Raw genomic sequence first — 18,378 nt, 5'->3', positions numbered from 1 at the left:
AGTGAGATGGTTCCCTCTTCTGGCCAAAACTGGAGGGAAATAAACTCTGATTTTCCTTTTTTAATTGAAATCACATAATTTGTAGAATTTAAAATTTAAATATCAGTCTAATTTTGCTGTACAAAAATTTCATCTAAATATATTTTTAATATATTTTCAGAAATTAGTTCTGAGATCAGAAATTTTCAGAAAATTATTTAGGAAAGGTTGTATAATATCTGCTTTCTGAAGCTTCACATAGAGATTATTGATAGTGCAGTATTAGCACAGGTCTCAGAAACATGCAGCCAGCTCATTTATCACATAATGAATATACATTCTTGAAAAGAAAGAAACTAAAAAAAAACTCCCACCAAAGCAATTAAAGCTAAACTGAAAGCTAATTTAATATTATATTAAAAAAAAAATCATTCCTCATTTGGATCTGGCTAACCTTTTAATTTTCAACAATGCTACAATCCAAATACCTGTTGGTATTTATGGAAGCTTAAAAGGGGCTTTTTTAAAGAAGGGCCCCAAACCAGAATATCTCCTTTCTACATATTGCACCCAAGAACCAAACTACACCACTAACAGTACCAGTGCTCACTCAAGAGCATATGTTATGTTTTTTACCAGAAGGTAAATTAAAAACAAAAATAATTTTTACCAAAAAGACAAGCAATACCACACTGAACTGAAAGAGCAACTCCTTAGGAAATCAGTGAAAATTATTGTCATTGAGAACAAAATTTCAGAGTTCCATGCACAATTGTCCAGTCTCATGTGTTCAGAAGATATTTTTTACCTCATCCATGAGACAAAAGTACACCTACAAAAGTCCAGCTAAAGAGTAGACAAAGAAACAAGAAATGGCTGAAAACCAGCAACAAAAATTTCCTAGAAAACTCCCATGATAATAAGGGAAAATGGAAAGGACAAGACTTTCAAAGGGCCCAAAGTTTTATTCTGATTCTAAAGCTCGAACAAATAATGCAGAACGTGGGGATGATGCAAACAGAAAGTCTTCTAATGAAATGCACATGGAGGTAAGGATTGTCATAGAACAGTATTGGCTGCTCCATGTTAGTTTGTTAAAAGCAGACTAAGTCCAGGCATTTGCCTATTTGGATCACCATCCACTTGGTTTTGGTTGCCATTTCTCCCACGTCCATCCCTCTTTTTGAATTGCACCCTGGAGAAATTTGATGAAATCCAATTTTTTTCACAGTCCCAATTAGTGTTATACATTCTCAACAAAAGGCAACATTAAGAGCCAACATTTAGAGCTGAGACAATGTGCTTTCCAAACTGATGCTTTTCTGGGACATTATATTGCCAGGACACTTTCAGCTTCTCATTCACTGTAAATTATATCAGCCCTATCTGCTAAAAAATTAGCAGAGAGGTTTCACTGTGCAGCACATGTCACTCAAGCAAAGGGAGTTACCTGGTTAATGATGGCAAACAGGGGAGGACATGAAAAAAATTTATTCTCTTCTCTTGTACTTTAAGACTTCTACTCTTTTGATAGGAGCTCACAGCACTAAATTTCTTCATAGAAAGATCCTTTCTCCCTCCATCAAGTTGATGTGGCCACTTAATTCCAAATCATTTAAATAACATTCATTTTCCCTTAAATTGCCTTGCTTCTTTTATTATTCAGACACTGGGACTACTACCTCTGGTTTGTACCCTACCTTTTTTTGTTCAGGGAAAATCATAGCAAAGTCATCAAAGTTCCGTGTTAAAACAGCAACAAAACTAACACTGGTAAAAGCAAACAAAACACACAATTTTGGCTCTGCAGCATTGCACAGAGAACCAGGAAGAAATGACATGGACAGAGAAAAGGAATACTTTGAACAAGGTGCAATTTTGTGTGCACACAAGATGAAAAAGTTGCCACTCAAAGAGTTCAATAAAAACCTGTGATTTAAAAACCCAATCCAAGTTTCATTTAGAATGAGGAGCTGCATCTACAGCAGCACAGAGCACAGCCAAGGCACCTATAACCATCTATTAATACATAGCTGGTGGGAGTTGTCCACTACGGCTTCATGCCACACCAAGAAGCAATCTCCAAGACTGTTCCCAGACTTCATCTGTGGTGCAACACAGTACAGGGCTTGTTCTCATGCACAACATGAATAAGAGCAGCCTGTTCTGGGAGAAAGCAGGCAGGGAAGGGGTAAGAATGAATTTAGCTTTAAGAACAGAAACTACTAATTTGCATTTATATTTCTGCCTTCTCTGCATCAGTTTGCTAAGGTATATTTCGCATGCAACACAGGAGTTTAAATTACATTTATTGGCTAACACACACAAAAAGACAGCAAGGATAAATGAGTTACTAAACTAAGCATTAATATTGTCACCATTCTTAATAATGCACCTCAGTAATAATGAGTATTTTCCAGCTAGGCAGGCATCAGCCTGGTGGGGAAATGTTGGTCTCTGTTACTCTTTGATGTTATTGATCGCCTATCTGCCAAACACATTTTTCCATGTTACCAGTTTTTCTCTTGAATCCCTGAAAATGTTATCTAAATCCAGTTCATCTAGCTTACCTCCATCTGCCATTTTACCTTCCCTTTCTGGTGTAATTCTTCTTTAGGTACTTTCTAACAACTCAGATTTTCTCTGGAGTTTAAGTTGTTACACTACCTTATCAATGCTGAGCCCCAGAGGAAGTTAATGCCTAAGAGGATGGTCACACATTCACAGTCAAGAGAAAGAAATTTCTTCCAATTTATTGGCAAATAAAAACAGTTCTATATCAGTAAAGTTTACAAAAGTTAGTTTAGTTAGAACTGATTCTGGAATAAGTGTCTGGAATATGGACACATACACCATATGTGTCCTTCCATACACAATAACTTATACATCACTGTTTTTTCCCTTGGAGAAATATAAAGTCAGGAGGAAAAAATAAAAATCACTTGGCCTCCTCTAAAAATAACGTCCTGGAAGTTCAAGTCAATCCCTAATTTTACAAAAATAAATAAATAAAATTAATTTTCACTGAAAAAGTTGTGAACTATTCTGAAACATAAAAAAAAAATTTTTGCTGGTGAAATTTATGTTATGGGCCAAAATTGGACTTAAATTATTCTTATTTTTATGTTTCTTTTGCATTGAATTACAATGAATTTTATTGATAGAATGATATTAAAAGGTTTTCCTTCAACATATGCTTTGATACAGCACCAAAATTTTCTTATAATGGCAAGTTCTTCAAAACACAACTTTTTAGAAAAACTCCATAAACAAAACACTAGTTTACTTCCTCTGCAAGTTTGACTTCCTCACCTATTATTGTTGCATAAGAGAATGGCAGAGAAAGTTTTTATAGAGCACAGAGAAACACTGTTTTGAATATTAAAACAAACTTTCATAAATTTCTTTTGTCTCAGATGATTATTAAAACAAACTTTCATAAATTTCTTTTGTCTCAGACGATCTGCTTACTGAATCTTAAATCCCCCAAGAAAACTCACATTAGAAATGCTAACATTGGTAGATGACAAACTTCCCCCACACATAAAGCCCAGCTGAACAAAGAGGAATTCAAGAAATTTTTTGCCAGCTTCAGTGATGACAAGCATTAAATAAAGCATCTATTCAACAAAAAAATAAAGTCAAGAAAGAGATAAATAGGAAGAGTAAGTATGGGAAACTAAAACCCAAATTTCTAAATCTCTAAGGAACTTGGTATTAGGTATCAGATGTTCTATACCCTTCTGTACCTTGTTTCCAGGATTTTTTCTTTGGAGGAAAAAATAGTCAAACAAAATATATTAAATTTGATATTATTTGCCCAAATAAACATGGAATTTTATTAATATAACTGAAATATGAATAACAAATCCAAAAGATAAAGGTTCATACATGTGCAATTTGAAATTTTCACATGCCACCCTCAAGCAGTATTTCCATTTTTTGTTTGTTTTTCAACAAAATAACTGCCAGTTTTCAATATGTGACAATTTTAGCATTGTTCAAAGTAGATCTCAACAGCAGAAAATTTCAAAATGCATGTTGCATATCTCAATTTCTCATAATTTTCAAGAAAAAAAATTTAAATTATATAGTAAAAAAGAAAAACAGTCAAAGAAAAAAAATCAAAACCTTAAATCCTAAAAATCAGACCTCCAGATAGCATTTTTAGTTTTTGCTGAATTTAAATGACAGCTCTTCTTTCCATCAAGGTTATAGATGTTAGAGTTTGGTATAATTTAATTTTTAATTCTTGGTGGTATGAACATAGACTGTAACTTATTTCCATTATTTTCATTTCTTTCTAATCAGATTTAAATATTACACGTATTATTTCCTTTCAGTTTGGCTTTCTAAACTTGTCAGAATCTTTGGTATTGATGATTCCAAAATTGCAAAAGTCTCTGTCTTTCTACCCCGTTGCCAAAGAAGAACTCATAATTCGTCTGTGCTGGTTTTCAAGGTTGTTTATTCTTGCTTATCTCTAACATGTTCTGCTGCCCTGCCGCAGGTCTGTCCTGCAGGGCAGCGTGTGGGGCTCTGCCCCTCAGTGGGATGTTACAAACATTATATACCAGAAACTACGTGTGCTATATTCACAATAATGTGCCAATATCTATCACCTATGTTGAACAGTGTGTCCCCAGCCTAAACCAACAGAAAAATGCCAACACTACAGTGAAACATGGAGGGCATGAAGAAGGAGAAAAAGGACAAGACACACCCAATTTCCTCCATCTTGTCCCCTTTGAAACCCTAATCTAGAAACCTAAAATTTTACTTTTGCACCTGTGCCACAATTAATTATTACTTACATCAAACACTCAGAGCTTGTAATTCATCCTGTAAGATTGAAAACTCTTTTCCATGGACAGAGATCACACACAGTGTCTCTCGGGGCTCTGTACAAGGGGGTTCCTGATCCCCTGCCAGGGTCCCAGGCCTTCCAGGGCAACCAGAGGGAAGCCCTGGATTCCCACATAAATTTAATGCCATACAAAATATTCCTGATTAGTAGCAACCAAGAAGAAACATAAAAAAAAGCAGTTCAGAGTTGGGCAAGATAAAGACATCAACTACCACACAGCTTAGGGGTTTTTTTTAAACTATAAAATATAACTCAACACAGATTTACAAGGTTTTTGCCTTTAATAAAGACTAGAAAAACAGCTCAGATACATACATCAAAGCTTAAAAAATTTTAAGGAGGCAAACCTAAGGAAGGTGAAGTTCTGTGGAGAAATTTAAGAGCTGGACTCAACGATCCTTTTGGGTCCCTTCCAAATCAGAATTTTCGATGGTTCTGGGATTCATTACAACTTGCCCAGCTTCAATTTTACTCTTTTAGAAGGTGGCTTAATAACAGCCAGCAGTCAATGACAGAGTCACCTTGAGTGTCATTCAATTTGTGGTCAGCTGGCCTTGGTGCCAGATGCATCACTCCATGGGAGGAAAATGCCATGCTCAAGCTGCAACAGCGTTGTGCCATGTTCCCTCCCACACCAGACTCCACCGTGACTGACAGATCTAGCTCTGCAATCAGTTTCTCAGACAGGCCTGCATTTACCAGGGATGATGCTAAGCAATTTTTTTTTTTATTATTTCTGAGGGTCTTTCTGCTGAGATGTGACTGCTGACATTTTGGCAGTTTGATGTGAAGTACATGGATATATTTTTCTGCAGTCTTGCATGCAACATATGAGAACCAGAACTCACCTGTCACGAGTTGCCAACCATAATACACAGTTTGTAAGAAAAAATAACCTCTGGGAATATCCAAATGATATTAATACAGTATGGCTGAGGAGTCAGAGGCCATAGGCAAGCCTGGCATATAAGGGCACAGCTGCCATTGACTTTGGATGGTGTAACACTTCATCACACCACAGTTGCACATGGTCCCCAAGTGACTTCCAATTTAAAGAAATATCAATCTCAACTAAAGAAATATCACAAGCTGCATTAACCACAGGCATAAGAGTAAAAACATATATAAAATTAATTTTTTTCAGGTTTATTATGAAGTCATTATAAGCAGAGTGAAGCAGAAATCACCTTTAAGCTATCGGATGGCTTTTTTTAATGAATATTCTCATTTTAAAACATATATGTTGTTTCAGTGCCTAAATGATGGGTTCACTCACCCACAACAACTCTTACTATGTGTAACTTCTCTAAAAGTAAATTTTTTAAAATGTCCCATCTAGATACACATCTGGAAATAGAAATAATAAATTTCCTGCAAAAATAGTTGGTAAGAAAATGCTTCTTCATACTCAAGTTGAATAATACATAACAGCTGAAAATAATAGATTAATAAACTTCTCCAATTATAAAAGATTATATTTTTAATCTGAGTATGAACAAAGACAAAAAGCTAGAGAAGTGCCACAGCATATCTCAGTTGAAACAGCCACCATACACAGAACATCACCATACAATTTCAGAAGACTTCAAGCATCAGCCCATACAGAGCAACACCATACCACACCAGAAGGCTTCAAGCAGCCACTCTTTATTACTCTTCAGTCCAACCTTTTGTACCCCTCATGCCTTACACCTGTGTGCCCTCTGTACCCTTTTGTGATAGGTAAGGACACCTTGGCACTCCATGTCTCCTTACCTTCCATGCTGTTCACCTGTCCTGCACAGCTGTAGCCCATTAGGAATGAGGCTCAGCCACAGCCCCACTCCAATTACTGCAAACTTGTGCCTACAGAGAAGTATTTCCAGAAATAGGAGCAACCATGAAATTGAAATAATTGGTCTCCTCCTACAAACCATCACAAAACAGTAGTGTATTAATCAATATATCCAATGGAATACAATAAATTGCCACAATTTTCACATCTACCCCTACAGCAGTCCTCTTTCCAACTCCTCTCTTCCAGTGAAATCCCAGCACATTCCTAACAGCCAACTCACCTCAATTCTCCCACAAGCAATACTTTGCTATAATTTGTTTTCATTCATTTTGTTCATCCTTTGCACTGAAATAGCAGTCCTTGTATTATAATTCACCAATTCACCACAAACCCCAAATTTATGTACCCTTTACAAGTTTGCAAAGCCCAGTCCCACAATATTTAACATAATTACATATACATGATACAGAACCTTATCTTGCATTCCAAAAAGGGCTTCATTGAACCAAAATTCCCACAACGCTGAGCAGAAGCAGCAACATCTCTCATGACACCCGAAGTCTTTCATATCCAATCAGTACAGTCAATCTCAAAACAACTTAATTTGTGGCTGAAGAAGCACAGTTACTGAGTGATGTGCATCTTGCAATGCTATGTGTTGCAATCATTTTTATATCAAGCCCATGTAATCACCACACTACCCTGGGGAATGCTACTGACTAAAGAAACAACTGATAACTTAATATACAAAATGCACAATCTCACCAGATACCCTAAGACCATTGCTGGTATTTTTACTATCACTAAAAGCTGCTGTTCCTGAGAACAAGGATCAAATAGGAGGAAAACACTCAAAAGTAAAAGTAAATTTGTAGAATTATTATTATTATTGTTAACCCAATTTTGAGGTTAGCCAAATCATGGTGCAAAGCAGTTAATCCTGTGACCTTCCTACATAGCTGACTTCAGATCACTTCAAGCAACATGGCATAAAAAATCCCACACTAAGTAGTTTATTTTTTACCCATTTTATTTTGCTATTAAGATACTTAATGTCATGAATTATGAAAGAGAATATACATTCCTTAAAATTGATATAAAATTCACAATAGGTGAAATTTTATTAAAGAACAAAAGGCAACAAATAGGTTTAGACTTCCTTAGAATGTTGAAATACAGACAGAAATATAGAAACTAATGGCATTGGTTTTCTTTAGTTTCAAAATGTTGGATTTCTGTAGGGTTTGAGTCTTTTTTGATTCATGTACAAATAAAACTAATGGAAAATTTATCATTCTCTGTTTTTGTCTATTTGTGTGTGTGTGTGTGATGATCTATGGTGCTGCCTAGATGATTATACTTCACCATCTGGTTAACCTTATCAGCAAGACACTAGAAAACAAATCCTGTGCCGTACAATTTTATCTATACTTCAGTTATTCTGATCAGAATCTGTTACACAAAAACTATGACAAATTGTTATGGAGACTAGAAATGTGCTGCATAAACCACTTGTGATTGAATTGAACTAAGAGCTCCTGAACTATTCAAGGAAAAATATTATCCCCCAAAACTCCACTCATGATCATGGTTTTCATGAGTGAGTATATGCCATGTTTGATACTAGACAAATAGATAATACTGGTTGGTACCAAAGTACTGAGAAAGCAGGGCACTCAGAAGCAGGTTAAAGCTCTTCATATGCAAAAGCTATAAACATTCCTGTCTCAGTAATTCTTTAGAATTCAGAAAAGATAAGCAGCAAGAAAATTTTGCATTTGATTCTTCGGGGGAAAATGGACATATTTATCCTATAGATCAATAGTTACATTCAAAGTCTCACACAGTCGTTATCCATATACACAAGAGAGAAAAAACTCTTGAATGTATAGCATAAGAGCTAAGCAGAACTAATATCTCATATACCACATGACAGTCATGCTGATGATCATAAGTAATCTTCTATTAAGAAAGCTACTTTCTGAAGGATGTATTTCTTTTTTAATTCTTGAAAATTAATCTTTCTCAGTGTTTGAAACAGTAGAGTCTCCTAAACAGGCCACTGAAATCTTAGAACAAATTTAGTCCATGCTAGAAAGTGAAAGTTATCAGGCACACTGACTAGTTCTTCTAATTCCTCTGGGAAAAAGATTTTCCAGAGCAGACTTTTTTACTTGTAGGCATTCTCAAAGAAAACACAGTGATCTGCTTTTTCTAAATGGCAGCAAGGAAAATGTTACCTAATCATTTCTCCATTGTTGGCAAAGGGAGAAGCCTTTATGAAGTAAAGGCAAATATTCTAATTGAAGTTGATAAAAGAATACATCTTCAAGAGACAAAAAAACTTGCTCAGCTTTTCTCTTGCAGCTTTCTCTGGCAAAAATACCAGAGTCCCACTGTCTACTGTAAGGCAGCTTCCAGCTGTCATAGTTATAAAGAAAAGAGGAAGAGAAAACCAATCATAAAGAGCTACATTGTTACTGCCTCACAAGAGTAATTCAATATTCCTCAGGTGATACTCCAAGTAGATTGTCCAGCCTTAACTGTTTGGTGCAGTATTTTTTTTAAACAGAATTAAAATTTATCATAGTTTAAATTCTATTTAGTGCTATGTACCATACAAGGTCATAAACAAAGAGATTAGCTTTGCAAATGAATGCAAACTGTTCTGCTTGGACATAACATTTCAGTAGTTAAGCAGAGCTGCTTGGATTAACCACTACTAATGTGATAAACAAGAAAAATGAGTAAATCAAAAGGAAGTAGGGAGAAATTACCACAGGAAGGCAACACAGAGTAAAGAAAGCTGCCTTATAGCCCATGCCAGGCCGTAATACAGAGCAGGATTAGGTGTGTGTAAACCTTGGATCTCAGTGCTACAGCAGATACATAGTATATTGCATCCCACTGCTGAAGAAGGGCTGCAATGAATTACAGCATTCCACATAAATTCTCTAATTTATGCCAAAAGCTGTCATAATCCCTCCCTTTGACAGAACCTTCTTTATTTCAGCTCTCAGGAGAGTTGCATCAAATAATCTGCTGCACTGAGTCATGCATATTACAGACACATACATCCTTTACAGCAGGACTTTAATATTGTGGGCAGCCCAGACTGTTATTTTCAGAAAGAACAAAGCCAGAATCTTCTGATAAACACCTCACTGGAAAGGAATTGAAAAATTTTTGTTTGCAAAACAAAACACACACTCTTGTGTTTATCGTAACCCCAATGAAAGGCAAATAATACAAGTTAGGTTTTCCCTCAACATAAAATCTCAAAAATTACCTTAGAGGGCCACCACATCCTGCTAACACAGAATTTAGTGTTCTACATTCCAGAGGAATTCCATCCTAACCCCTGTTACAATTTCTCTCCTCCTCATACCTACATAATGCCAAGAGCTTTGAAATGCATTAGTATGCAAATATCTTGGGTGGCTTTACTACACATTTATATTGCAGAGTAATCAATAAATTATTATTTCAATATTTATTGGAATCTCAGAATAAGAAAGAAGACAGATTACACAAATCCATCTTAGTTGATTAATGGGTACTCCAGCAAAAGGCATACACTGATGGAGTGGGTCAGTATGCAGACTATATTACTGAATATTTCAGCTCAGTTGTAAATATAGTATCTGTTTCTCTTAGGGAGTGTCACACTGAGTGCAGTATAAAAGGCAATAAATTTCAGCAGATTAATTAACTCTTTGGTTACTGGGGCTGTGTGTCACCTATCCTGGCACCTAATAAAAAATCCTTTAATGCCAAGACATAAAGAAGGGCCTCTTTGAAAATGAGTTATTAACAGCATTTCGTGAATAGATGGAGAAATTGTAGCCCAGCCATTTAAGTGTCATAAAGTGCAGCAAAGGCTGCTGGAGGCCTCTGAGGGACGCCAGGCAATACCATAACAATCAAATCTGAGATGGAAGAGGGATTGAGCTGTCCACTCAGAATTTTTATATTGTCAAAGAGCAGCGAGGAAATAATGTGATCAAGAAGTGAATTAACCTTGTGTGTGAAAGAGAGGGGATGATCTGATGGAAAAGGCAGTAAAGTAAAAATCACTCCATAATGCCTACATTGCAGGCTGGTCATGAGGGGCCCCTAATGTCTGCAGGCTGTCAGGGAACAGATCCAGCCCTCTAAGTACCATAAACCCATTACCTGCATTAGTCAGTAATTGGAATACATTTATTCATACTTTCAAAGTTCTTAGGAGGTGCTGGCTAACCACATGGCATTAATTTCTCAAATGTTTTTTGTTTCTAGCCTTGTGATAGAACAGGGAGTCTTCTGGGGCAATTAATACTCAAAAAGGCATGAAAGACTTATATACCATGTTACATTTATACATATGTCTATATAACACCATACGGTTTATCTGGTTTCCTTGGTGTCAATTCCCTATGAAGCAATGCTGGCATTCCCAGTAAATAACAAGCTACAGAAATTTGCAGTGTTGGAATTGAGGCAACCATATGAGAGGACTCCACCAAGGAGGAAATAATCCATACCAAGTTTAACAAGGTTGCTTTGACCTAAATCTCTTTAGTAACATGCTAGTCAAGAAAGAGGCTGTGAAAGTCACACAGTACATTTCTGCTCTGTAGGAGCGTGTAAAGTTTTTTCTTCTTCATCTTACACAAGACAAAAATTTTCCTGGAGCCACTCATTTTGGAAGTTATGGACAGATTCTGGAAGTAAATGATTTCCACTCAGCCCAAACCTCTCGTATATACAAAACTCACAATGATATGTGATACCAATGGAGTCTAGCATAAGAAAAATCTTGGATGGACACGCATATCTATAGTGGCCCACAAGTCTAGGTAAAGGACATGAAGAGTGGGCTCATACCTGATGTTTTGCATGATTAAAAGTATCCTTCTGTTCTTAAGGCTGCCTTCCTCATAAAAGAATTGTTCACCATAACCTCAAAGCAGAACATATAACTGTGCAGTGAGACCCAAGACCATCTAGTTGCAGCATCAGTATATAAAGCAAGCGCTAGTAAAACATCTTTTGGAGAAGGTCTCCCAAAATTTTATTCTGACTAGTAGAAGTAGGCAGAATTACAAAATCAATATGCAAGTTTAGTAAATATTTTAAAATGTACTATGGTTTTCGAAGAATTCTCACTTTATGAGGAAATTTTAGTTATCACCCATTCCTGCATACTGTAGCTCATCAAGCAATCAAAATCAAGTTGAAAAATGCAAGAATGCAAAGTCTCCTTGTTGCTGCCAACAGAATTTGCCAAAAAGAGTATGTTTACTAGTCAGCCACTGCCATGAGAGGAAGGGCACAGGACTTGTGTGTAAGTCATCTCCCTTAATAGCTCATGTTCAGTCACCATTCTGAGATGGTACTGCTGGTGGTTCTTCTCAAACAGCAAATCTCCCCAGTCCAGCCCAGCACTTCTGACTCTCAGCATGAGAACATGGTTTTAGTTTTACCGAGATAGTTTAGTAAGAATTATTGTTGTATTTAAATTTCAGAGGGCCTAGTGCAGGCCATCCTTTCCTTCATCAAACTGACATGAAGAAAACAAAGATTGCGACTGACATTTCTGCAAATATCACAGACAAGCTTTTGTAAAACAGTGTGCTTGTATTTACTCAGAGGATTTATTAACATAAGAAAGGGATATAACATAAAAATAATAATAATAAACAAAGTATTTTCCACTCATTGTGAATGCATTATCTTCCTCAAAATCTATTCAGCGGTCAACAATAGCAGGACTTGAATGACTTTGGAAAGCTTTGGACATGTTTATCTAACAGATTACATTATGAATATACCATTGAGTTATTCTTCTCTGTGCCATCAAGATTACCCACACTCTTTTATGTTCATGACAAACATACAGCAAAATGCCTTTTCTGTCAGCATTATATTCATTTATCCCCAGAAACTATGCAAAAGCTGCCTCTAGGTACATTTCTCCAGGGCATGGAAAAGTGCATCCCTAATCTCCCTTTCCCTTCTGTTCAATCAGCCAAATATCCAAAGCAACTAAGTGAGCAAAAAATACTGGAGAATACATTCATAGCTGAAATTAGGTTAGTCACTTTCAACTCTGAAGAACAACAAATAATGTACCCAAATCCATTACCCAAGAAAATATGGAATCAAGATGTGCCTCGCTGAGCAGATTAAAAAGCATTTTCACTTTAAAAAAATCCCCAAAACCAAGTATTTTTTCAACAAAACAGATGAATGAAAAAGTCTTTCCCCAGGTCTGCAGAGCAGCAGGAAGCACCAAGTAAGGCTCAAGCACAGCAAAATTAAATCTAGCACAAGTCCAGGCACAGAGTGCCAAGTATTACACGCAGCAGGAAAAACTGTGCAACCTTCTACCAGACTTTCAATTCAGTAGTAGGTGAAAATCATCATTTTTAGTAACCTCACACTGATAATCCAATTGCTTGAAATGAAAAATATTTTTGCCAAAGAATATTAAATTCAGGCAACATTTGCTGAGTCTATAATGTTCAAGGACATAGCCACAAATGTAGATCAATGTTTCAGACTCTTCCAGACTGGTGGGAAACAGACACTTTACTCCTCAACAAACATTAGAGAAATTGAAATCTCCATAAAAAGCTTGTTTAGTTGTTCAGTTGCATTTTTAATTCCTTAAAATTCATTACTTAATCCACAGACTTCATGTTCCAGTAATGAAATTGGCACAAACTATTAAGAGGAAAATTTATTTATGCAATAGTACTATTCACATTCATGATCAGAGAAGCCTTAGTGATCCTAACTCTTGAATGTCATCCAACTAAAATCAGGTTGAATTAAACTTTTTCCATGACTATGCTACATGCACAAATATTTCTAAAAAAAAAAAAAAAAAATCACAGAACAGAAGCATGCATATATGACTACATTTTTTAAAAAAGTAATAAATGCACCAAGCCAGCCAAATTTTGAGAACAAGGACAAATATCCCTGTCTTCAGCAACAAATTAAAAAATTATAAGAATCAGCCCACATTTTAAATGGTAAAGTAAAGTCAAACTGTCCTTAAAGCTAGAACATTCTGGGACAATGATCACTGGGCTGTGAAAGGAATTAATGAGCTCGAACAGTACAAGTACTACTGCCCACTGTGTTATAAATGCTTCACTCTCTTCTTCAGTTTTCTCACCTATAAACAGGAGCTGGAATAAAAACATCATGTGTTGAAAGACTACTTGTGAGACCTTACACTGGCTTCAGAAATTATCAGACACTGTACTAGATTAAAGTATTACAGATAAATGGTTAGATTAAAAGGCCATATTTCTATGCAGATGACTTTTCACTTCAGTAAATGAGTAAACAAAATTATTCTCATTCTTTCATAACAGAAAATATTAAAAATGGATGGTGTGGCTCATGAAACATCAGTGTTCACCACTTAAAGTCATGCCTACCACAACACTCCCTTTGAACTGAGCTGAATAGATGTTCAGTTTTCTAGCTGAGCAAATTAAACACCTACATGGACACTCCAGCATGTGAAACACTGAACATTAAGAGACTAAAGAATCCCATGGAAAATTACACAAAGGAACTCTGCTTCAGTCTAAAAACATACAGATATTTTTGGTTTGGAAGAGTCACTGAAAGGTGTCCAGACACCTCAGCCAAAAACAGTGGTCCTGGTTAGGGAAAATTGTTCTGGTGAGTGAACTATCAAAGAGTTTCTAATAGGGAGGTTCCAAACTACCAGGTTGCAAGCTAGCACAGTTCTAGATACTTCTCATAAGAAATGGCCTTTAGGATAGCTGAAATGTAATATCTTACAAGCAAAGGACCATGAAATGAATTTTTCTATACAACCAGGTGCTCTTCTAATACAATTGTAATATAACAGGTTTTCAGAAAGGCCAATTGAGATTATTGCTCACACAAACAAACAGAATAATTCTAAACAATTTTACCAGTCAAAGTATTTGCCACAGCCATTACCATTAAAAGAACACTGCTTTATGTTAATGAACCTACAACATTTATTTTTCTCTTTAAAAGAATTGATTAATCTTCAACATTAAATGCAGTGGATACACAGGAACCAAAGGCCATTAGTTTCTACTAAAACAAAAATCATTTAACACTATCTTTACTCCTTTACAGTGAACTCTGCTGATTCTTGCTTGTGGAAGGATTTTCTGCCACTAGCTTTTGTGCCTCAAGTAATTTTCATCTTTCTCACACACCATTAATAATGCTAGTGCTCCAGGTATCACTAAACAATATAATTAATGGAGCCCAAGAACACTGCAACCTAGCCATGTTGCAATGTGATTTGGGTCTATAAAGAACATGCTGAAGGCTTTGGTGAATTGGCCAGATTACCCCAAATAATAATGCTGTGTAGGTTCAGGAAAAGAAAAAAATATGCAGAAATACACTACCTTCAACATATCCAAGCAATATAACTGTATTAAACTGAGAATAATATGCATGTCATAATGCTGCTTCACTTATTTGTAAATATCAGTTTAAACTGCTTAGTAAAGGAAAAAGCTTGTAAGACGGACCATAGGGAAAAAAAATACTTAAGATTATTGGCTTAAGTTCAGCAGCAGAGTTAGCAATTTATGGAGTTGATTATACCTTCAAAATGAACAATAACCCAGTAACTACTGCAGTAGAAAGGTACTAAATTTTTATGATATGGGGTAATCAGGTTGGCTACCGAAGACATAGTAGACATGCTGCAAAGAAGAAACAATCCACATTAAAATAGTCAAGTAACAAACTCCCTTCTTGAAAAGGATATTTTTCTTTATATGATGTCTTTAGCAGACTGTAGGCTGTTTCTTTAAATGAATGCTTATGACACACATAATTTTCAGGCACACTTCGTTATAGAAACAGGCACCACAGTGTACATCATGTTTAGAAATAAATAGAGCTGTCATACTTGGATTCATATTGACATTTACATCAGACTCTTAATCTGTGTAGATTTGACAGATGAGAAAAATTCAGCCACCCCAAATATAAATGACACTTACATATTCATAATCAACATATTTTTGTTTGTTTAGTCAGTAAAGCAAAACTAGTTTATTTTTACATCTCTACTATGGCAGTAAATAATCTGACATTTCAGCATATTTGGAGATGGTACGCCATTTTATTGCAATTATTATTTCCAGAAAAAAGAAAAGGTGAAAATATAGTGGTGCTTTTCCAAAAAAAGAAATAATAATGTATTCTTTTTTGTAGAAGATTTAAAAGAATATATATTCTTTGTTTCATTGTATAATGGATACTCACAGACTGAGGAATTACCAATTTCATGCAAAATCAGTAAATTTTTGCCTTCTATTTCGTGCATGAATTGTTAATTAAAAATGAAATAAAAATGAAGTATCTATGATAACTCATAGTTACCATATACTCAAATAAATACATACCAAATACTCAGTTAAATGTAGTGCTTTATAATTACTTAATGCCTACAGGAGTAACTCAGTTGCTATAAAAATTATGCAAATAAAATTTCAAAATAGAACTCAAAATTCAATAAAATTCAAAATTTAATAAAAATTATATCCACAATATTTTTGACTCTACAATGTTTTTTTTTCAATTTCTTGCTATTATCTAGAACTTCAAACACTTTTTACACTGTCCTCTCCTGACTGTCACTGTAATAAACTGAGCACAGATTTGGGCACGATCCCCGTGTAGTTAGATGCTGGATGCATCCATGAGGACTTTTTAAGAAGGCCATGAAGTCATATAAGACACGGGACAAGTTTTAAGGCATTGCATTTAACTTTCCAGATATTAATTTATCTTTGTCAGTTGCATTTATTGTGCCACAAAATATTATTCCATTCAAACATTTTAGATAGACTATGGATACATCATTATCTTACTCTATTTTGAAAAGACAATGGTTAAAAAAGCAAAAAGGAAAAAATTACCAAAATATTTAATCCTAATAAAAAGAAACCACAAAACACCAATAGTGCAGGAAATCCTCAAAGCTTTGAAAAGACAATGGAGTTCCAGTCATCCTTGCATTCTCTCCACACACAGCAGGAGATGCAAAAAAAAACATGACCATGCAGACAGTGCACTACGCCAAATGGAGTGTGCATCATATGAATTAGTATGTATTTCTATTCTTTCCCTGAGTTATTCCCCTGGTTAGAGAGGCGTATTTGCTGTAAATTTATGCAAATTTGACCACAGCTCAAGTTGTCTTGCTGAAAGAATCTAGATGTTATCATAGTAATAAAAAAGATTCAGCATGGGCAAACAAGATACTTATTATGTAACAATTATTTTTTAATTGCTCTAAAATAAAATATGATGTAAATAAAACATTTATATATTTTCTAGGACATCTGCAACAGAAAACATTCCTGAAGACACTAAATTATACAAACCAACCCAAAATGTAACTTTTTAGCAAAAGAATATGCCAGAGGGGGAAGCTGGCACATACAGAAGTGTCTGGTTTTGATAGCTTTGATCACTTGAATCTTGCAGAAATTGAGTGACATTTTTCACCAAAAGGACCAGAGGAAGCTGTACCTAGCACATGTCAGTCCAAAAGGGAATATAGCAAATGACAAGAAGACAACATCTTCGTTATCAGCTCTGTGACTGCTCTGGTAATTTCTCTGTAGTCTTTTCACACATGGAAGATATAATTTTATGTTGATTTGGGTCAGGAAGAAATAGGCTCAATTGCAAACAGTTTCCCTGGTCATTCTTCCCTGCAGTGTGCCTTACAGATCCATTCTCAGATAACTGCAGGGTAGAGATTAGAATACCTCAACAGAATTTACCATTAAAATGGTTCAGTACACAGAGGATGAGTTCCCAACCCTTATAAAACACCAGGAAGAGTTAACACAAGAGGGAGATCTGCATTCCCTTCTTACCTTAGACACTGGAGTCCATTTAAATATGAGCATATCATCGTATCTTGTGGCATACCAGTTCTGATGCCAATAAAGCAGTGACAAAACTACTTCAGGGGAATGCTGCTTTAGTTTTGAAAGATACTAGTAAGACACTATAAAATATCATTAAAATACCCATGAGTACAAAACAAGTGATGTGAAAATTCATTTCAACACCTTCTCATGCATAACACTTTAGTTACTTCAGATTACATTATGCTACAGAGGTTTTTCACAATCTTGCCTTCAGAAAATTTGAGAATACGTATAAAACCCATTATTGATTACGCCACTTCTTTAGTAATAAAGAGAGTATATTGTTTTTAACTTCAATTATGATTAATTGCCAGATGATTTTATTTTCTAGCATGTCAGCAAAGTACACAGACTTCTTTGACACCAATTATAACTTATAACCTAATTCAGAAGAAGAAAACAATGTGGTATAAAAATTATTTCAATTCTCATTTAAGAGGAATTAAGATATAATTATTAGATAAGCATAAAAAAGTGTCATTCTCCAGCCAAGCCTGTCCAAACTTACTCTCTCCCCAAAGTTACCAATCAGAAGTATAAAATAGACCCCCACATTCTTCTTTTTTTCTTCTGAGAATTATCAATCTTTCCAGTACACACTTGAAACCAAAAAACCTGTTTTCTTTGTTTTCCAGGAATATACCTTGCTTACCAAACACCAACTTCCAAGTTTATGTACCTGGAAATACCACATAATGCATAAGTACAATGATGGAGGAAATGAAAAAGGAAAAAAAAAAAAAGAATAAAAAAAAAAGAGAGAAAAAAAAAAAAGGAAA

This window comes from Taeniopygia guttata, chromosome 2, assembly GCF_048771995.1.
Source record: "Taeniopygia guttata chromosome 2, bTaeGut7.mat, whole genome shotgun sequence".
Lineage (NCBI taxonomy): Eukaryota > Metazoa > Chordata > Aves > Passeriformes > Estrildidae > Taeniopygia > Taeniopygia guttata.
The sequence above is the reverse complement of the archived record's forward strand: the minus strand, read 5'-3'. Positions refer to the sequence as shown.